Genomic DNA, 23893 nt, shown 5'->3' with positions numbered 1-23893 from the left:
ACAAAAAAATATATATGGAATCTAAAAATGCAAATGATCACTTTTGTCGGAAAATGAAATTCTATTTAATTGGTGCTCTTATATGCGGAAGTTGGAACCGCATTTTTTTTAATTTCTGCAAATCGCAAAAGTTTAATCTCAGACCTTTTTTGGAAAATTGTGATTTCTTATTCTTACAAAACAGTTGGCAACCTTGAACACAAAATGTTCCCAAATAATGAGAGAAGCAGCTTTTGTATGACAAAATAGCGAGAAACGCGAAGAGAGCTGGCCAATGAGTTTTGGCTGAGTGCGAAAAAGGACATACACCTGACATTTACTGTTGTAACAACGGCAGTTACGGACGTGCGTTAACGGATTGTTAAGTTCTTGTGGAATTAACGGTAAACTTTCCAAGTGAAAAACGAAGTGGAAGGAAGAAAGAAGAGACAAGTGAAAAGAAAGTGGATGAAGCTGAATAGTTTTATAATTTTGTGTGGAGCTGAAATAAAAAAAGAAAAACAAACGAAAAGTACTTCAAAGAAGGAAAAAAAGTAAAATATTATTAAAATAAGTGTAATTTTAAAATCAAAAAACAAAATAAGAAAATCAAAGTGAAGTGGCATTTTTTTTCTCTTGAGAATCTAGAATCTAGAAATGTGTAACTTTTTGAATTTTTAAATGGTCAGCAAGATTTTTCTTTTACCTTACTTACATATGCATATATAATATATGTGAATGTGTTTGTATGTATGGAGATGTATGTATTTTTTGGGAGGTTGTTTAGAAGTTCGTTCTTTTATATGTATGTATGTCTGCATTGGAATATGTATATGTGTGTCTGAGTCTGAGCCATGCTGGGTGTATGTGTTGGGTACACATGCAATGAGACAGGCCAAAGGATTTACCATTTGCTGGTGAATATGCCAGCCAGTTAACAATGTGCCACCACTTGTGTCAATTTAGCTTTCACAGAGTAAGCTCTCTCATTTTGACCAGTTCTCCTCTTTACGACAGTGCGAGTGCCGCCAGTCAGTAACATGGACCCTTACTCATGGAATAATACTGGGTTGCCGTCTTTCATATCCGTTTAGTGTTGCGTGTGGTGAAAATCCAAAGAGCGAACAAACGAGTTGCAGTGTTGTGTTTATTCTCCTCAAATGAGTCTCTATGTCGAACGAAGGCACAAAAGCTTCGGCATTTCAGTGAGTGCGGCAAAAATTCATCAAATTTCATTCTCAGTTTTATTCCGACTGTTTAGGGCGGTTCCGCAAGCAGGTTGCAAAGTAGCCAAAGGATGTGCTTAAGTTAACTGAAAAAAAGGCAAAAGAAAAAAATAAAATTTAAAAAAGTAATAAACATAAAAATATGTAAAGAAAAAGTATACCAACTAAATAAATAAAATAAAAAAAATATATGTATTTACAAAGACCTTAACTATTAAATAAATGAAATCATGATTACATGAGTGGTTGAAAACGTTTTCAGAGGCAAAGAAAAAAATTAATGCACATAAAAAGGTGAATAATTTTCTTTGGAATTTTCGATTTGAATTGAAACACAGAAAAAATAAAGTGTAAAAATAAGTGAAATTGTTAAAAAAAAAAAAAAAAAACAAATCTTTGACAAATTAAAAATAAAATTCCTTGAAGCTGTTTTTTTGGGCGCTGCTTGCTGCTTATTGTGAATGTATAGTATAAAGGACCCTGAAAGTATGCTGTGTAAAATGAATTTTTAATGTAGCCTAATAGAGGCTGCAAAAACGAACTTTCTCCAGAATAATAATTATTTTTGCAAGAAACTAAACATTTGAAATGTGTCTGCATTCCTTTGTTTTATAAATTTGAATTGTGGAGAAAATAAAAAAAAACACCTAGTTTAAGAAATTCTCCCCCAACTCCACAGTGTGAAAAAAAGCAATGAAGAAGAAAGAAAATCCTGCTTACTCTATTTGCTTTTGAAATGCACACACAGAGAATATTTTCCAAGAATATGGGTCCATGTACTGTAACTGTCGCTGTATGTGTGCGTCTGAAAGTGTGTGTGTGTGTGTGTGTCTGTTTTTTGGTGTTTTGGGTACGAGAGTATTGACAGAACCACAATCATGTCAGTTATCCAGCCAAGTTTAACAGCCACACAGTCTGTGTACCAAAATCTACAACAACAAGAAAACGTCAAAAGCGAAATAACAATGCCAACAACAAATATGATAATCACGCAAACAAACAACAAAATAGCATACCACCAATATTACTCATATCCCACACGCACACAAACACAGAGAAGGCATACCAAAATTCAAACAGAAAATAAACACACATAAATATTTACGTGAACATGTGTGTATATCCCACATTTGATATGTGTAAAAAATCAGTCCAAAGAAAATGAACAAAAAAAACGTAGCAACAGGAAAATAAATAGTAACAGAAATTATTATTTTGTTGTTCCAAATTATTAAAATGCAAATGGGTTTTGTTGGCCCCTACAAAAAAAAGAAATCTCTGTAAAACCCCCAAAAGTATGCTACAAATCACATGTTTTAAAATAAAGTTAACTACAATTATCAATGAGCTTACACCACACTAACTGTGTGTCCCTGTTTGTAAGTGCGTGCTCTCTGGCTGCGTAAATATGACAGCCAGCCAGCCAGTCAGTCCGCAGCCATAATGGATGCTATGCTGGTGTGTGTGCGTTATTTAAGCATTTGTTTTTGGCATGCTTTATCTTTAAATCCGTTGTTGTTATTATTCCTTATCTATTTCATTTTGGTGATGTATTTTGCTGTACCAATTCACCGTTGTTGATCTCTCTCTCCCTCTTTTTCTCTCTGTCTGTGACTTTTTCTTTTTCTCTTGCTTTTAACATTTTTACTGCTGTTTTATGTATCATTGTTTCATTTCATCTGAGGGTTGGAAGGGAGGGATTCTGTTATGTGTTGTTCTTTTATACTGCCTCATATTCTTCTCAACGGTATTGGAAGAAAAACGACACAACAAGAAAATGGCAAAATAACAATGGAATCTAACCTACGCACAGACTCAGCATCCTTGAAAGAAACCTTTAACAAGGATTACTGATAAAATTTGTTGGAGGCCAATTTGCCTTCTGCACGTTTTTCTCAATAAAAATACATTCTGTAGTCAATTTTCAAAGTTTTCAATGTTACTAATATCTGTGTTGGTAGACATATAATCGGTAATTTCATTGAAATCCACTTATGCAATTGGGGCCGGTCCCCATTACAGGTAGCAATTATGATCCGACATTTTTCTGGACTTTCTGGAAGATTATGATCAGAATAGAAATCTCTTGTTTTTAGAGATTTTCACAAAATATTTAGGGGTTGAAATGGGTCGCAAACATACACTTTTCCTGATTTTGTAGACTTTCTACAGGTCATTGTTATTTTGGAACAGAACAAAAGCCCTTAATTTTGGATGATCATAGGATAATATTTAAAGGTTAAATGGGCCACGACTTTTGTGTGAAAAATAAAAATTTTTAAATTTTATTGAATGAAAGCAAAAAAATGTCGGATTTAACATCAAATTTTAGAATAAGTTTAGATTTGTTCGAATTGGTCAGCTTTGATACGAATTATGGCCTTCAAACGGCCAATGAACGTGTCACACGCTGCCCGAATGTTGCTCTGCGGTATTTTGGCACTTTCACGGCGAAGCACTTGCATGAGGTGATCGACACTTTGGTATTTTTTAGTGCCAATCTTGTTTTCCAAAATACTCCAGACACAATAGTCCAACGGATTGGTATCCGGAGATTTTGGTGAACATTGTGCGCTGGAAATGAAGCGAGGAACCTCATTTTGTAACCATTCTTGGGTGGCGCCTGCTGAATGCGATAGTGCTGAGTCCTGTTGGAATGTTCAAGGTCTGCGGGCAAAATGTTTGAATGCCCAAGGCTTTAATACACCCTCTAGAATATTTTCACGATAATATTCGGCATTTATTCCGATGCCACGGTCGATTAATACGAGTGGAGAGCAACCATCGACTGTTACGGAGGCCCACACCATCACCATGGTCGTCGCTTGAGTTCTGGTGACCAACCGAACCGTGCACATTTTCAGCTGACCTCTTTGGCAAGTAAACACGATCATACAATCAGCTGAACAACGAATGTTTTCTCATCGGAAAAAATCAGATTCGGCAGTTCACCACTTTCGGCCAAGCGAAGCAACTCTTTAGCCCTTTCTTCTTGTACCTTTTGGAATTTCAATGGCTTTACCCCGAGCTCATTTTTCAATATTTGCCGAAAGGAATATTGCGATATGTTCAGTTGACGAGCCATTTTTCGGCCACTGTGACACTGGTTTCGTTCAAGTCGCTTCTTTACTTTTCGAACCATTTCTGCTGAATATAAAGAAATCTCACTATCACGCTTGAATTCCATCACGAATAACTTTTTTTCTGGAAAATTCTCACCAAAATATTTTTGTACGCTTGTAAACAATATAATGAGCTGTCAGTGGAACAATTTTAACAGCTATCGGACGAGTGGCTTAGAAATGAGAGCAGTCTAAAGTTGGTTGCAGTTTTTTGCACTGATGCAAATATTAGGATTTTTAAAGTTGAAGCAAAATCGGATTATCCGCTTTCTGTGCACCAAAAATATTTTTTGGAATACTTCGACCTTTTGTGTGGGAGGTACCAGAAGAAATAAACTGATATTTTTCATCGTACCCGTACATCTGTCGGCAAAACCGACTTATACTTTTTAACTCGTTTAATTTCTGATTTTTATAATAAAGAATGGATTATCCATCCATTGAGTTTTTAAAAATCGACCATGGGAAATGTCGAATATGGCGACCATTGAAATTGTTGTAACTCCAATACTGAGCTTCTATTTGAATTGAAAGTTTTTATTGCAAGAATTTGTTAGGTAATCTGTTAGGTAAATATTCACATAAACTTAAGTGCCATTGAACAAATAAAAAATCTCTTTGGTTAATTAAATTGTAGCTGCATTACTAATATGCCGAATGCATTTACAATACATAGTTTTTGCATAGCTTCGTTCGTAAAAAAAGACTAATGCAATTTAATTATAAAAAACTCGTCACAGGAATTAATTCGAATTATTTTGTTTTTTATTTCTAATAAAGGGTCTTTGGCAAAATAGTCTTAAAAAGGTTGTTATCCGAAGATTAACAAGTAAAAAAGCAGTAAGTTCATCCGGGCCGAACTTTGAAATCCCCACCACCATTTGAAAAAAATTAGAAAATTTAAAAAAAAAAAAAAAAAAAAAAGCAAAAAAGTCAATAAGTCCATTAAAAAATCTGTTAAAATCTTAAAAGTGCCGAAAATTAGAAGGTGCCGATATATTGGGGGAATATACGATAATGTGGATCTATGTAGACAAACCTATGTCTGGGGGTAAAGTACTAACAAAGAATTCCTTGTGTAGGATTTCAGACAATTCCGTTGAAAAATGTGGCTAAAATCATCAAAATACCGGGGGGTACCGTTATATATATACGATACGGGCTATACGATATCGTGGACCGATATAGCCCATTTTCGAACTTGACCTGCCTGCACACAAAAAACTGATCTGTGCAAAATTTTCGCTTCCTATCTTAATTCGTTTTGACTGTAGCGTGATTACAACAGACGGACGGACTGACGGACAGGGCTAAATCGTCATAGAATTTTAGGGCTAGTTGGGGCTAAAATTATTATTTCGATGAGTTACAAACGGAATGACGAACTTAATATACCCTCCATACTATTTATGGTGGAGGTTATAATAGAGACTGCCTTATATTATTATGACATAATAATGAGAAGCTTTGTGCTAAATTTAATTATAAAATTATTTCATTAAAATTATTACTTTAAGCCCCATTTGTGCAATGCGAATAAAGTAACCAAAAAAATCGACATATTTTAATCCCAAAAAAAAAAATAAAAATAATAATAAAAAATGTATAGTATTTATTTGTTTTTATCCCATTGTGTGGATGAAATTCGCCAAAAATGTTTAAAAGGTATTTACTCTCCTTCGGCACACAGCTTTAGTTAATATTTATTGATGTTGACACAAAGGTAAATCCGTAAATAGAAATGCTTGCAAATAAAACTATGTGTGCATGGATATGTATTCAAAAACACCAACAACAATAGAAAAACATTTCGCAAACAAATATATATTTTTATACCCTCCACCTTGACCCCATAAAGTATATATATATTCATAATCAGCATAAAATTCTAAGTCGATTTAACGATGTCCGTCTGTCTGTCGGTCCGTCTGTCTGTTGAAATCACGATACAGCCCACATTATTTGACATAGAGCACCAAAATTTAGCACAGCAATTTGTATTGTATCTAGGATGGTTGGTATTGAAAATGAGATATATCGGTCCACGTTTTGGTATTGTCCCCATATAACGGTACCTCCCGATATTCGGAATTTTGATGATTTATGCCACATTTTTTCACGGATTAGTCTGAAAATTGGTATATGTAGGTCATAACGGGTCCCTGTGCGTGTGGCAAAACATTACATGTATGGATCCATGGTTGGGTATAGCCCCCATATAACGGTACCTCCCGATATTCGGTATTTTGATGGTTTTTGCCACATTTTTTCACTGAGTTGTCTAAAAATTGGTATTTATGGGATTATGACCCTAGTTCGTGTGGCGAAACATTGTAATTATAGGTCCACGTTTTGGTATAGCCCCCATATGACGATACCTCCCGATATTCGACATTTTAATGGTTTTTGTCACATTTCTTCTAATGTTTCCTTTACCCTAAGGTGGAGGGTATTAAAAGTTTGGCCCGGCCGAACTTAATGTTTTTTTACTTGTTTTTAAATTGAGTTGGTTGGTAGGTATTTCAAGTGGATTTTCTTCTAAAATAAGACACATTGTTCAGATTTTTATTTTTTTATTTACCCTCACACTTTTTATCATATCAATCGGATTATGAATTTACTTGGACTTTCCTGCATCGACTTGAAATTTTTCATACGGTTAGGTTTCCGACCAACAGTGAATCGTATTGAATGGGTCTTGCCTGGGTTTCTAAGACAAGTTGGACCTATTCCCCGCCCTTACAATTATACCACAAAATTTGATAAGGCCTGCCAATCTCACAGATACGACTAAACAAAGACAAATTTCATAATTTAAAGGAAAAATCCAACTTAGTAGAACTATTTTATACAGGCTGTAAAAAAGAGAGATATGCCTGCAAAAATAAACTTTTCAAAATGGGCAGAATATTTGGTCGATTTGGACAATAGTTTCCAAAGATCATAAGATTTCGATCAATTTGTGTATCGTAAACAGGTGAACAAATAGCCGAACATGAATGACCTCCACCATTTGGAGGGAATTTATAAATTCTGGGAATTTTAAATCTGCTAAAATCATATAAATACCGAATTAGACAGGTACTGTTATGTGGGGCATATTCAAAAACCTGGTCCTGCATAGGAAATTTTCTGTCTCAGTTGGTATTACCCAGGGGGAACTTCAAATACGCAATTTGAAACAAGTCAGGTGGTTAATGTGTCTAAAATGATTAAACTACCGAATATAGGGAGGTACAGCTATGTGGGGCCTATACGAAATCTAAAACAATTCATTTACGAACAAAAAAATAAATTAAATCGAGTAAAAAGATATTAAGTTTGGTCGGGTCGAACTTCCAATATTCTCCATTTCTATGCAAAAGTATCTGGATTCAAACGTGTTCCACTTTAGACTACAAACTCTAGTAAGTAAGGGCCGTATTAAAGCGGAAGGAAGCCGTTATAGAAAATTGTATACAACATCACAACGATTGTAATCTATTGCGAACCTTAAACACCAAAAGGTGACTAGGATGACTTGTATAGGTAATGTTTTGACAGCGGTTGTAGAACCCTTTATGAAGTACAAATATCATATATCGTCAAAATACGGAATATCCAAAGGGATATATAGGAAAACATGGACCTAGATAATCAATGCTATGCCACTGGAGCTAGATTCCATTACGAACTACCAATAAATATTTTTAGACAAATCCGTGTAAAAATGTGGGTAAAACCATCGAAATACCGAATATTGGGAGGTACCATTATATTGGAGCTATACGAAGGCATGCACACGTTCCACCATCAGAATTACAAATATAAATATTGTAAGCAAATCTGTTAAAAAAATGTGGCAATAAACATCAAAATACCGAATATCGGGAGGTAACCTTATATAAGGGCTATACGAAAACGCCATCGGAGCTAGAATCCGTGGAAAAATGTGGCAAAAACCATCAAAACACCGAGTACCGTTATATTAGAGTTCTTCCTAAACGTGGACCGATATATCTCATTCTCCTAGACACAATGCAAACCATCCTAGACACAATGCAAACTACTGCGCCAAAGTTTAAAGTGTGCAACAAAGCAGTATCGTGATTTCAACAAACGAACAGACAGACATACAGGCGGAAAGGAATTTATGATGAGATATATATATATATATTTTTTTTTGTTTATATATATATAACAAATGGAATAACTAATTTAATATACCCTCTTTTCCAAGGTGGATAGTGTAAGCAAACAATTTTTGTAGAACCATTTCAAAGGCTATAAAAAAGAAAGATATGCCTGCAAAAATATAGTTTTCAAAATTTGCGATTTTCAGAGACCAAAACCATTTTATTTCCGTCAAAAAATACCGCTCCTATGAAAACCCATTAATGGGAGCTAAACGAAGGCGTGGACCTGCATAAGTAATTTGTGTAATACGCTGTAGTAACAGTTCCGAACTTTATTATTTGAAACAATTTCGATGAATAATGTCGTGCCGTTATATGGGCGCTATACTTAAACGTGAACCTATTTCTAAAATCCTCTTTCGGGGAATTAGGTACTTTGAAGGACTCCTTGCGTCGATTTTAAGACAATTCCATTGAAAAATCTGGCTAAAATTATCAAAATACCGAATATAATGGAATGTCTGTTGTGTGTATTCCTAAAATAAAACTAATTGATAAGTTGAACAAATTCTTATTTTTATTTTAGATTAAACGGCCGAACGAAAAATATTTGAAGTCACGCATCGAAGAAAAACTTGTTTATCAAATATTTGAGAATAAAATCCAATAAAAGATTTGTGTGAATAAAAAAGAGCATGTACTAGTATTGGTGCCTTTGCTTTCGTGTTAAACTAATATAATTAAATTGAAAACAGAAAAACAAGATTTTTTGAAAATTTCGAAGTGTACTAACTACAAGCCAGTGCGACGAAATTGTGAATAAAGCTACGTATTAAAGGTAAGTGTGTGGATAAATTATTGAAAATTATTTACATTATTTTTTGCAAAGCTCATTCTAAAATAAAAATTATATTTAATTATTTACTCTATTATTATTATTATTATTATTATTATTATTATTATTATTATTATTATTATTATTATTATTATTATTATTATTATTATTATTATTATTATTATTATTATTGTTATTATTGTTATTATTATTATTATTATTATTATTATTATTATTATTATTATTATTATTATTATTATTATTATTATTATTATTATTATTTGTATTATTATTATTATTATTATTATTATTGTTATTATTATTATTATTATTATTATTATTATTATTATTATTATTATTATTATTATTATTATTATAAATTATTATTATTATTATTATAATTATAATTATTATTATTATAATTATTATTATTATTATTATTATTATTATTATTATTATTATTATTATTATTATTATTATAATTATTATTATTATTATTATTATTATTGTTATTATTATTATTATTATTATTATTATTATTATTATTATTATTATTTTTTTTTCGTTCGGTCCCAACGCCACTCTTACCCGCCCCTGCCGACCGAGGGGGCCACCTCCCAATACGTAGGGAGCGCGTACACCCCATAGTCCGCACCATGGAGGGTTAGTATTGTAGGGAAACACCAGCTACAGTAAAACATCAGCCGGTTTTAGTAAAAGGATTAGTATTACAAATCACACACAACGAGCAAAAATACAAATCTGGCAGCTCAAATACTATAATTATAAATTAAGTATTGATATTTTTATTGCATGCAAAGGTTCAGATAGTGATAAATTATTATAGAGGTTGTTATATATTTCACATAAAGATCTAAGGGGGTTGCTTAGTTCGTAGTTAGATCTCGCCAAGGAAAGATTTAGCGGTATATAATTACGAGTTATTCTAGACGGAACATTAAACTTTATTTCACTAATTAAAAATTGTGAATCAATTTGACCACGCAAAAGTCGTATTAAAAATATTGCTCTAAGCATTAAACGCCTTCTTTCTAACGATGGAAGGTCTATAAGTTTTAATCGATTTTCATAGGGGGGGAGTGCTTCAGACGGATTCCAGGACAGACCTTTGAGAGCGAATATAATGAATTGTTTTTGAACTGCTTCTATTGAATTAGAGTAACATTTATAAAATGGACTCCACAACACGCAACCATACTCTAATGTAGGTCTAACTAGACTAGTAAACAAGCGTTTAGTTACGTAAGGGTCTTCAAACTCTTTAGACCAGCGCTTAATGAAACCTAGAAGAGACTTTGCTTTATTAACGCTAGATTCAATGTGTAAGTTAAAACGAAGTTTATTGTCCAAAATAACACCAAGATCAATAAATGAGTCTACATTCTCCAATTTGTATGAACCTACGAAGTAATCAGATTGAATATGTCTAGATCTGAATAATGATAATTTTTTGCATTTTTTAAGATTTAGTGACATGCCATTCATACCACACCAATTTACAATGGAATGTAGATCATGTTGTAAATGTAATGAGCTATTGAGAGAATCGAGATTAATGAACAGCTTAACATCATCTGCAAACATTAGAATTTTGGAAAACCTTACAACTGACGGAAGATCATTGAGATAGAGAACGAATAGTAATGGTCCTAAATGGCTTCCCTGAGGAACACCAGAATGGACTAGAATATTTTTTTGAGATGGCATTTGTGAAAGACACCTTTTGAGTACGGTTTTCAAGGTATGATGAAATCCAGTCTAACAATAATGTAGGGAAACCCATTAAATCAAGTTTGTGGAGTAATAAACTATGTACGACAGTGTCAAAAGCTTTACTAAAATCGGTATAAATTACATCAGTTTGAAATTTATTAGCAAAACCATTATGAACATAGCATGTTAATTCCATAAGATTAGTTAAAGTTGACCTACCTCTGATGAAACCGTGTTGACACGGTGAAAAAATTGGAGCCACAAAGTGTGTTAGCCTACGCGAAACCAAAAATTCAAAAAGTTTAGGTATTGCGCTAAGCTTAGCAATGCCTCTATAATTTTCAATATTGCAACGACTACCAGTTTTATGGAGAGGAATTATATAACTAGATCTCCAAAAATAAGGAAAGTAGCCTAAAGATAAAGAGTAATTAAATAATTTCGTAAGTGGTATGTATAATTCAATTGCACATAATTTAAGAACGTTTGCCGGTACTCCGTCTGGACCTGGGGAGATCGAATTTTTTAAAGTTTTTAAACCATTTAAAACCTCTTCTTCCGTAAGCAAAATTTGGGGCAAAAAATTCAGTCTATTAATGTTAAAGCTGTAGTTGCTAGTGGATGTAAATGTTGAATAGCTATTCTGAAAAAAATCTGCGAACATGTTTGCAATATCAGAATCATCGGTAGCCTCTGTGCTGCCGAATTTCATACAGCTAGGGAATTCATGGACTTTTCTTTTAGAATTCACGAAATTATAGAAGTTTTTTGGGTTGCGTTGAAAACTATTTCTAATTCTTTGTAGATATGCCGAATAACATTTTAAATTTTCAGTGTTATAATTATTTCGAGCTTTGGAGTAATTGGAGTAGTTTAAGGATGAGTTAAATTTTTTAAATTTCTTAAAAAGTTTACTTTTGTTATTACGTAAACGTCTTAAATATGGAGTAAACGATGGCGAGCCTCCATTTGGCGCGTAATTTGAACTAGGGACTGTTAGTTTAAAGGCTTCATTTAAGATATTATAAAAATCGGAAATACAATAATCAATATCACCTTCAAGACGCCATATTGTATTGGAAAGAGTAGTACGTAACAAATCAATGTTAATTTTGGAAAAGTTAAAGGATATTTTTTTATTGAGTGGTTTGGATGTTATTTGAGTTTTAAGATCAAGAGTTATATTGAGGGTTGGGTGATAATTATCCTCCGGTTCGACAAACGGTGCACATCTACATAATGAAAGGTTAACGGTTGTGGAGAATACTAAATCTAAAATTCTATTCTTGACATTAAAAACACTATTTATTTGGAAAAGTCCTTGGTCAAATATAGCTTCCCAGAATTCGTCCATTCTACTAGCTGAGCCTGCAGACGATACAGGAATATAGTCTATGGAATTTTGTTTAGGGATCCACGATATACTTGGTAAGTTGAAATCACCAAGACAAATAAGATCAAAATTTGCTGACTTTAAACATGAAACATCCTTCAGAAGCTTTGAGTGCTTAATGTATATTTCAAAGTCTGAATTTGGAGGAATGTAGGAACAAGTTAAAGCAATAAATTTACCACGATATAATAGTTTGACACATATAAATTCTATATTAAAATCTTCAGTGACAACTATTTCAGACGTAATGGAATTATGTACAGCTATTAAAACTCCTCCACCGGTTCTATTTACTCTATCATTTCTATAAACTTCAAATTGGTCAGAAAAGATTTCTGTGTCGTAGATTTCAGGTTTAAGCCAAGTTTCAGTAAATATAAAGACTTTAAAATCAGAACCAAAAGATTTTAAAAAAGTTTGACGAAGTTTTGAGTTAAGACCTCTGACATTTTGGTATAACATTTGTAACGAATCAGATTCTATTAGTTTTTTGAAGCTTGCATAGCGTTAGAAGTACGGACAGGATTAAGTGCGTTACGCTTTTCTCTGAATACAAACTCTTTTACTAAAATGTCATCGGGCCAGAATGAACTATTAATAATAGTATCGAATATGTTTTTGGAAACAACAAGCTTAAACGATGAAATTGCACGAGCAGAGGAGGAATTAAACTTAAAAATTTTAAAATCACTTTCTTCAAGATTATGTATTTTAGATTTAACATAATCACTTATAATATTTATTGTAGTACTAGGATGCAATCTAGATATAAATACGCTTTTTCTAGGAGGAACTACAATTAGGCTACTAGAAGGAAGAGAAGCACATTGCAATGGTGGATGTGCTGTAGGATTTGACGTATAATCACTTACAAAAATAGGGGGGACGCTATGCAAATGATGTGGATTTTGCTGGACATTAGATGGAGCTTCAGAAGATAAGGTTTCGATCTGAGTACTCCGACTTTCACTTGTATTAGAAACAGCCGGTGATGACCTGCTGGACGGCGAAGATGCAAATTGCAACGGAGGCGCCAGATGGTTGTCTGAAGATAAATTTTCAGTATTATTTTGTAGCGGGGCAACAACTGGTGAATTTAGCGATATTAAGTTATTACCAGAAATAATAGCTGAAGATTTTTTTCTTTTGGGCGAACCATCAGGATACTCAAATTTATTATACATATTTTCAAAATAGTTTAAGCGAGAGTAAACAGATTCAAAATCTTTCTTCATGTTTGCAATTTCGACTTTAGACTCCTTAAATAGACGGTAAAAATCAACCTCCAAGGACCTACAATTTATGCACGCCCAGCGAAGTCCATTTTTTCTATCAGTTATTACATCAAATTGTCTACCAGTAAAACCCGCACATTTAAAGTGACCATGATTTTCACATAGCCAACAAGTAATAAAGCGTTCATTTTCATTAGTAATTTTACAATTTTTGTATAAACAGGCCATTGTGCAAAACTTCAAAAAATTATTCTAATGCCTCAAAGTATGCTTTAGATTGTGAATATAAAATTTAGAATTTGGGATTGAAAAACAAGAACAAGGCACAAGGGAGAAAAAAAAAGCGAAACAGACGTAAACAGCAAAAGTAAAACAAAAATATGAGAAGGCGCAAAAACAAAATTATTTTATCACTATTTTGACACAAATCAAATTATTACAAATCATTATTATTATTATTATTATTATTATTATTATTATTATTATTATTATTATTATTATTATTATTATTATTATTATTATTATTATTATTATTATTATTATTATTATTATTATTATTATTATTATTATATTATTATTATTATTATTATTATTATTATTATTATTATTATTATTATTATTATTATTATTATTATTATTATATTATTATTATTATTATTATTATTATTATTATTATTATTATTATTATTATTATTATTATTATTATTATTATTATTATTATTATTATTATTATTATTATTATTATTATTATTATTATTATTATTATTATTATTATTATTATTATTATTATTATTATTATTATTATTATTATTATTATTATAAATTATTATTATTATTATAAATTATTATTATTATTATTATTATTATTATTATTATTATTATTATTATAAATTATTATTATTATTATTATTATTATTATTATTATTATTATTATTATTATTATTATTAATATTATTATTAGTATTATTATTATTATTATTATTATTATTATTATTATTATTATTATTATTATTATTATTATTATTATTATTATTATTTTAGAAATAAAACAAACATCAATGCCTCTTGTTGGATAACATGGAACATCTGCATGCTAGGTCTATCTCTTCTTTATCTTCACATAGTCTACAGTAGTCGGGAACACTATTATCCCATCACTGAGATATCTGATACTGGCTATTCAGTATGCGTTCCGCAATTCTTAGATCAGACCTAGTAAGTTGTAGAAGGAAGCATATGCTTCTTCTCGAGATTACCGCCTAGATGGCCTTAGATACGTTGCAACCGGTCTCTGAGTGCATCTTCTTTCAGCTTCTTCTATAAGAGATGTATCTACTGGCAATATATATATATATATATATCTTCCTATCTCGCCGAGCTGAGTCCATCTAGCTATGAATGCCCGTCTATTGTGATAACAAATTAACATGGACAGACGATGTTAATTTGTAATCACGCTACAGGACGCAATTATGACCCGAGGTGGGGTTAGAATCTTATTGATTTATTTATGGATTTAAATCGACCAAAATCTGAAAAAATTATCGTTTTTGCAGTTTCTCCTGTGGTCAAAATTAAATACCAATCTACTTGGATTTTCACATGGGACTAGAGTTTAGGGTTGGGCAGAGACCTATCAATTTTGATGGCCTTCGAATAATATTTTATTTGTGCACAAAATACAAAAATTTCCACTAAATCACGAATATTTTTAATTCCAACAAAATTACAAATACACCAAAAGGGTCACTTCTGACCGTTACATTGATGGTGATTTCGTTGACGAATATAGCAAAATATCGGATATACAAGAAATCATAACGAGGAATCTAAATTTTCAAATATTATTTTATACCCTCAGCCACATGGCTGGTTATCATTTGATACGGCCAGAACGTGCCTCATTTTAAAACCTAGACCTCGTTTGACAAAATTCGTTTCAGGACATTTGAAATCAATCTAGCCATGTCCGTCCGTTTGGCTGGCTGGTGCGGACAATAACTCTCGAAGAGAGTAACCAATCTGGCCCAAAACTAGCTACATTGTAATATTATTACCAAACGTAGATCAAGTTCGGATATGGGCAATATCCGTCAACTCCTTCTGGTACCTCCCACACAAAATGTCAACATTTTTAAAGATAATAATATACTGCACAGAAAGTAAAAGGATGATCCGATTTTGCTCCAACTTGGCAAATATATTTGCATCAGGGCTAGGTCAGGTGCGAAAATAGACAATATCGGTCCACTCCATCCAAGTACCTCTCCCACAAAGGGTTAACATTTTGAATAATTATATCTCTTATATTGCTTACAAATGGTCTGGCGTTAAATTGGGATATACTGGCCCACTCTTTCTGGTACCTCCCCCACAAGAGGTCAACATTTTCAAAAAAAAATATTTTCTGCACAGAAAGAGAAACAATAATCTAATCGTGCTCCAAATTTGCAAATATTGATATTTGTATCAGTGCAAATTCCTCCCCCACAAAGGGTTAAAATTTGTCCGATTGTCTCCAAATTACACAGATCCTGATATTTTTATTAACCCAAGGTCTGGTGTTAAGATATAACATATTGGTCCATTCCTTCTGGTATCTCCCTCGCAAAGGGGTCAACATTTTGAATATCCGTGAAGATGTTCAAACGCGAAAATAACATCGTCTCCATTCAAACTCAATATTTTTATCAACACAGCATCTGTTATAAAGATGGTAGAGATCGGACCACTCCTTCTGGTACTTCCCCCTCAAAGGGTCAAAGATTTGAATAACCAAAACGATCATAAAATCCAAAATAAGCATCCGGTTCTCCTAAAATTACACACATCACAATATTTTTATTAAACAGAAGATGGGATATATGGCTCCACTCCTTCAGGTACCTCCCCCACCAAGGTTTAGTATTTTGAATATATTAAGCTCATATAATGTGAAATTAACATCCGATTCAGACTTTGTACAAAAAATTGGATATAAATGTTCGATTTCCTCCAAATTTTGCCCATACTAACATTTTTGCTGCGTTAGATGAAGTATGAATATGGAATAGTTCTGGTACCTCTGCACAAAATAACATTTTCTGTAAATTTTCACATGTTCTATACAAAGTGGTCCAAACCTGACACGTTTTATTTATATCATATTTATTTAGGTCCGATACAAAATGAACAATATTTGTCCATTGCTTCGGAACCTACTCCATACAGAGTCCCTCTTTTACATATTCATAGGATAAGTCGAAATATATTTAATTAATGGGGCATTGTAGAATCAAGAAGGTACAATATCCCATTGTCACTTGACAACATCCTATTGTCAAAATGTATATTTATAAATTCTGTGAACGAATAACAAATAAAACAAATAAAAAAGCAGTAAGTTCGGCCGGGTTCGGAACTTTGAATAGCCTCCACCATTTGGAAAGAATTAGAAAATTTTCAAAAAAAAAATAAAATTCATTATTTTTTTTAAATCTTTACAATATCTAATATAGGAAGGTGCCGATATATGGGGGTATATATGATATTGTAGACCTTTTAAGACAAATCTATGTCTTGGTATAAAGTACTCACAAGGAACTCCTTGTGTGGATTTTCAGATAATTCCATTGGAAAAAGTGGCTAAAATCATCAAACTACTGAATATCGGGGGGTACCGTTATATGGGGGATATACGATATTGCGGACCTATATAGACAATTCCCTTTCAGCGGGTAGAGTGCTCTCAAAGAACTCCTTGTGTGGATTTTCAGACAATACGATTTGAAAATGTGGCTAAAATCATCAAAATACCGAATATATCACTAACCTATATAAAGAATTCTCTGTCGAAGGTAAAGTGCTCAGAAAAAACCCCTTGTGTACAATTTCAGTTGAAAAATGTGGCTAAAATTATAAAAACATCGAATATCGACGGTACCGTTATATGAGGGCTATACGATATCGTGGACCTATATAGATAAGTCTCTGCCGAGGTATAAAGTACCCACAAGGAACTCCTTGTGTGGATTTTCAGACAATTCCGTTGAAAAATGTGGCTAAAATCATCAAAATACCGAATATCAAGGGTACAGTTATATGGTGGCTATATGATATCGTGGACCTATATAGACAATTCTCTCTCAGGGGGTAAAGGTTTCACAAGGAACTACTTGTGTGAATTTTCAGACAATTCCATTGAAAAATGTGGCTAACATCTTCAAAATACCCAATATCGGAGGGTACTGTTATATGGGGGCTATACGATATCGTGGACCGATACAGCCCATCTTCGAACTTGATTTGTCTGCAGACGAAAGAGAGATCTGTGCAAAATTTTAGCTTCCTATCTTAATTCGTTTAGACTGTAGCGTGATTCAACAGACGGACAGACGGACGGACAGGGCTAAATCATCTTAGAATTTTACGCTGATCAAGAATATATACACTTTGTTGGGTCTAAAATGAATATTTCGATGAGTTACAAACGGAATGATGAACTTAATATACCCTCCATGTACGGTGGAGGGTATAAAAACAGCTAAGTTCGGCCGGGCCGAACTTTTAATGCCCTCCACCATTTGAAATGAACTTGAAAAATTTAAAAAAAAAATCCGTAAAGTACCACTTAAATGAAAACCGTTATACTGAAACTAGACGAAGACGTTGACCTGCTTACGAAATTTTTTGTCATAGGCTGTAGTATCTATTACGAACTTTAAATACGAAATTTGTTACGGTGAATAATATCGCAAAAATCATGAAAATACCGAGTATCGGGAGGTACCGTTGTATGAGGGCTATACGAAGACGTGGACCTGCATACAATTTTTTTTTCATAGGCTGTAGTACACATTACGAACATCAAATACCAAATTGGAAAGAATCCCGGTGAATAATGTCGCTAAAATAAACAAAGTACCAAATATCGGGAGGTACCATTATATAGGGACTATACGAAGACGTGAACCTACATGGCCCATTTCCAATACCAAAAGTCCTGCAGACATTATTTACATTTGAGAAAAATTTCATCAATCAACTTCAATTCGTTCGAACGTCAGAGGAATTTCCACAGAGGGACAGACGGATAGACATCGCTAAATCGACATAGAATTTTATGCTGATCAAGAATATATATACTTTATGGTGTTACAACATGCTGTGTTGGAGGGTATAAAAATTATCGAGTTATAAAGACTCACTTTTCGTTTTTGCGTCTACTTTGACTTTGATTTTCTTACTAATGTCATTTTATGACATGATGCAAGCCACACACGATACAACCGTTGGTGCAACATAGAGGGTTGTCAAGTTGTATGCTTCGGCAGCAAACGATACAACTTTTTATACCACCTCTTTGTACAACTTCACTTTTCGAAGAGTTCATTTGAGTTAAGATGACACCGGAAATAATTTCGTGCTCTATAATTTACTTAATAGCCTTTTTTTTATTTTAATTTATATATATTTTTATTTTTTTTATATTTTAATTGAAATCACACATTTGATTGGATTTCGTATTGTTTTGATGTGCGAAAAAATGATGTTGCCTCCTCAATAATAAACACAACAATTTAAAAAGCAGTAAGTTCGGCCAGGCCGAACTTTGAATACCCTCCACCATTTGGAACGAATTTGAAAATAAAAAAAAAAAATAATAAAATCCTTAAAAAATACCGAATATAGGGAGGTACTGATATGTGGGGCCTATACGAAGACCTGGACCTGCATAGACATTTTTCTGTCATAGACTGTAGTTCCCATTATGAACTCTAAATACGTAATTTGAAACAATTCCGGTGAATAATGACGTTAAAATCATCAAAATACCGAAAATAGGGAGGTACCATTATATGGGGGCTATACGAAGACCTGGACCTGCTCAGATAATTTTCTGTCATAGGCTGTAGTATCCATTTCGAACTTAAAATACCAAAGTTGAAACAATTCCGTTGAATAATGTCGCTAAAATCATCAAAACACCGAAAATAGGGAGGTACCGTTATATGGGGGCTATACGAAGCCGTGGACCTGCTCAGATAATTTTCTGTCATAGGCTGTAGTATCCATTTCGAACTTAAAATACCAAAGTTGAAACAATTCTGGTAAATAATGTCGCTAAAATCATCAAAATACCGAATATCGGGAGGTACCGTTACATGGGGGCTATATGAAGACGTGGACCTACATGGCCCATTTACGAACTTAATCTGCCTACTGCAAAATAAACACGTGTGCAAAAGTTTAGCCTTCTATCTTCAAAATTTAAACCTTCAATTCGTTCGAAAGATAGCGTGATTACAACAGACAGACAGACGAACATGGCTGAATCGACTAAGAATTTTTACGCTGATCAAGAATATATATACTTTGTTGGGACTGACATGAGTATTTCGAGGAGTTACAAACGGATTGACAATGTTAATATACCCTCCATAGTATGGTGGAGGGTATAAAAATGAAATTGTATGCGACATACCCAAAAACGTTACAATCGGTTGGTACAACATACCCGATTTATAAAAAAAATTTTGATTTTTTATACAACCGAGACACAACTTCGTACAACCGGGCCACAAACGATACAATCTTGAATACAACCTCTCCAGTTGTATTGTGTGTGGCTTGCATGAGGAAAACCTCATGATCCTTGACAATATCCTTTTTTACCATTAAAAGGTGCCGTTCCATTTATTGCCGTTATGTTGTTGGTTTAACATGCGGTAGGTTCTGCTGCTACATTCCTTGAGAACTGAACTTTTATATTCAAATAAACCCTATTATTTGTTTTTTTTTTTGGCCCGTTCCGCATGTGTAGCTCTGACACCGAATATCAATAAATGCACCCATCGTCGAATATCAACATTTCGCCATACTTCATTTATGCCTTGCCGTTGTTGTTTAGGTTGTTCGCGCTGAATGATGACATGTAATTTTGTAGATTTACACTCTATTAAACGGAAGCACATTCTGTGTTGGAGAGTGAAGTGGATGGAGGTCGCGAATGTTATCCGAAATGGGAACAAGGATATTTCTGCGAAACGTAGTAGGTGGGTAGGTAGGCTGGCCATTTGAAGTGAATGATGTTGATATAACATCTAGTGAGCGAGCGAGCAGGCAGGCAGGCAGGCAGGCATTCAATGCTCATCCATCATCGCATTTCCAATCAAAGTTAAAATATAATATTTTCCACTCAAATACACATAGGAGCCGAACTACATTATAATATAATTTTTTGGTAGTTATTTTTTTTTCCTTCTTTCGCTTTGACGTTATAAAATAAATTTTCATCGAAAATATTAAAACGATTATGTGAACAATTCAACCAACGGCTGCACGAACAACAACCAAAGAGATTGCATATTGCAAAAATGTGATTTATGATGACGACAAGTCCATTAAAAATGAAAAAAAATCGCTGAAGCTGGCTATAATTTCACATAAGCTGTGAAGACTTTGAAATGTGTTTGATTAGATTCCTGCATAGAAATGGACACAAAATACAAAGCTAATGCATGTCGCTCTAGTCGCACAAACATATAGGGTCAAAATTCAAGCATATTGAGGCCAACAGCAAATCTATTTGAAAACGACTGAATGGCTGGCTGGCTGTCTGGCTGGTGGACTGGATGAATAAATGGCTGACTGAATGGCTGGCAGCTAAACGTAAAACATTCGGTAAGAATCTTTTGAAATTTGTTTGTGTACGAGTCTCACAAAAGGCGTTTGCATTTCCGAATGACATAAAGAAAGAAAATCTGATCATTTGTGATTTTTTTTTTTTGACATTTTGTTGTCCATAAATCACAGAATTGCAACGAAAGCCTAAAAGTTGTCAAAGCGCAAAGAAAACGAAAAGAAACAAGTGAATAAATCGTTTTAGAAGCGGAAATGAGAATTACTCGTTTTGCAAAAGGGGGCAATGAGAAATGGCGTTAAATTCTGCGGACCGATCACTTTGTACTCTCCTCCAAGGGAAACGTTAAGGGCTAAGGCTGGAAATACATAAAGCGCATCTTTCGCTGGCTTAAGTCATCGGCTGGCTTCTTCGTAGATGAACAAAGGAGTTTTAGGTTAACCTAGTTCGATTTTGGCCCTAGGCTCCTTTGTTCATTTCCGAAGAAGCCAGCCGATGACTTAAGCCAGCCAAATAAGCGCTTTAGGCTGGAAATACATAAAGCGCATATTTGGCTGGCTTAAGTCATCGGCTGGCTTCTTCGTAAATGAACAAAGGAGTTTTAGGTTAACCTAGTTCGATTTTGGCCCGAAGAAGCCAGCCAAATAAGCGCTTTATGTATTCCCAGCTTTATGTATTCCCAGCTGAAGTACATAAGAAGCTTGAAGTCATGGCTAGGCATATTAATGTCAAATTATAATGGAAAACGACGGCTGGATTTTAGTGCGGCTCTGTAATCCCTTTGTGAAATGTCACAAAATATGCCTAGCCATGACTTCAAGCTTCTTATATACTTAGCCCTTTAAGTATACCTTTAAATCTATAAAATTTGGAACATTTCAAACACTGAATATCTATGCGAGAAATATATTCAACACGTATCGAATCCAAAATATCGTTATGAGAAGCAAATTAAGATGACAATGATTGACCGATTGAGACAAAGCTTTGCAGAATTTAAATGCTCTGCCCAAGTGTAAATACAATTTGTGGTATTCGCTCCTGATTTGGGTATAACTATACCCTCAACCATATGGCTAGAGAGGGTATATATCGTTTGATAGGGCCAAAAGGTGTCTCATCGAATTAACGGTTTTATTCTCTAGGTCTCTTTGGACCTCTTCTGTGGGCCGATTAATTTATACTCTCCTCCAAGGCAAACGTCAAGTATACCTTTAAATCTATAAAATTTGGAACATTTCAAACACTGAATATCTATGAGAGAAAGTATTCAACACGTATCGAATTCAAAATATCGTTATGAGAAGCAAATTAAAGATCCCATTGATTGACCGATTGAGACAAAGCTTTGCAGAATTTAAATGCTTTGGCTAAGAATAAATAAAATTTTTGATATTCTGTTCTGATTTGGGTATAATTATACTTTCAGTCATATGGCTAGAGATTGCATATATCTTTTGATACGGCCAAATCCTGCCTCATTTTAGATCCTAGGTCTCATTTTGGACCAAATCCGTTTGAGGATATCCGCGATATCCGTCCCTCTGTCCGACAACTCTCGAAGGGAGTATCCGATTTGATGCAAACTTAATACATCGCAATATTATTGTCAAACTTAGATCGAGTTCGGAGATGGGCAATATCGGTCCACTCGGTTGAAAATTTCAGAAAAAATATTTTACTGCACCGAAAGAGAAAGGATAATCAAATTTTGCTCCAACTCTATTTGTATTTGCATCAGCGCTAGGTTAGGTGCAAAAATGGACAACATCGGTACACTCCATACCCAACCAACATTTTGGATAATTATAACTCTTATAAAATGTCATATAAGGGAGAAATGTCATGTCTTCAAATTACACACGTCACAATATACTTATTAATATCACCACCCACCCCCCCCCACCCCATGGGTTAAAGTTTTGATTAACCAAAACGATTATAAAATCCGAAATACGCATTCGGTTCTCTTTATATTTAGATCAGTAAAGATGCGAAACATCGGTCCACTCCTTCTGGTCCTCCCCCACAAAGGGTCAACATTTTGAATATCCATGAAGCTCATACACCGCGAAATTAATGACTGATTCCATTCAGAACTGGCACATATCAATATTTCCATCAATGCAAGATCTGTTATAAAGATGTTTGAGATCGGACCATTTATTCAGGCACCTTCCCCATATAGAGTTCAAGATTTGGAAAAACAAACGCTCAACTCTCTTCAAATTTCACACATACAAACATTTTTGCTAACACAACATCTGTTGTGAAGATGATACATATCTGCGAACCTCACCCACAAAGGGTCACATTTTTCAATTATATTATCTAGAACTAGTAGAGGTTCGCTGTTTGAGTGTATAATGGATGTAACAAAAGATTTTTATACCCTACACCACAAGGTGGTCAGGGTATTATGTCTTTGTGCATTTGTTTGTAACAGGCAAAAGGAAACGAGATAGACCCATAGTTACTTTTGATGATCTGTATAGAATCACATTCTGAGTCGATTTATGCATGTCCGTCCGTCTGTCCATGTATTTATGTAAACAAAGTACAGTTCGCATTTATTGTCCTATCCAGATAAAATTTTGCACGAATCATTTGTTTGGCCCAAGTACGAACCCTAT

General features: G+C 33.6%; 1 long non-coding RNA gene across 1 annotated transcript in view; it reads left to right on the top strand.

The window, feature by feature from the left end:
- The first annotated feature begins 552 nt into the window (after positions 1–552).
- The window catches only part of LOC131806829 (uncharacterized), a 73010-nt gene continuing 49669 nt past the window's right edge, over positions 553–23893 (top strand). The window contains exons 1-2 of the long non-coding RNA XR_009344194.1: positions 553–1691; positions 9029–9280. This is a non-coding gene — a long non-coding RNA (uncharacterized LOC131806829). The remainder of the gene's footprint in view (positions 1692–9028; positions 9281–23893) is intronic.

Source organism: Musca domestica, unplaced genomic scaffold, assembly GCF_030504385.1.
Source record: "Musca domestica strain aabys unplaced genomic scaffold, Musca_domestica.polishedcontigs.V.1.1 9, whole genome shotgun sequence".
NCBI classification, from domain to species: domain Eukaryota; kingdom Metazoa; phylum Arthropoda; class Insecta; order Diptera; family Muscidae; genus Musca; species Musca domestica.
The sequence above is the reverse complement of the archived record's forward strand: the minus strand, read 5'-3'. Positions and strand labels throughout refer to the sequence as shown.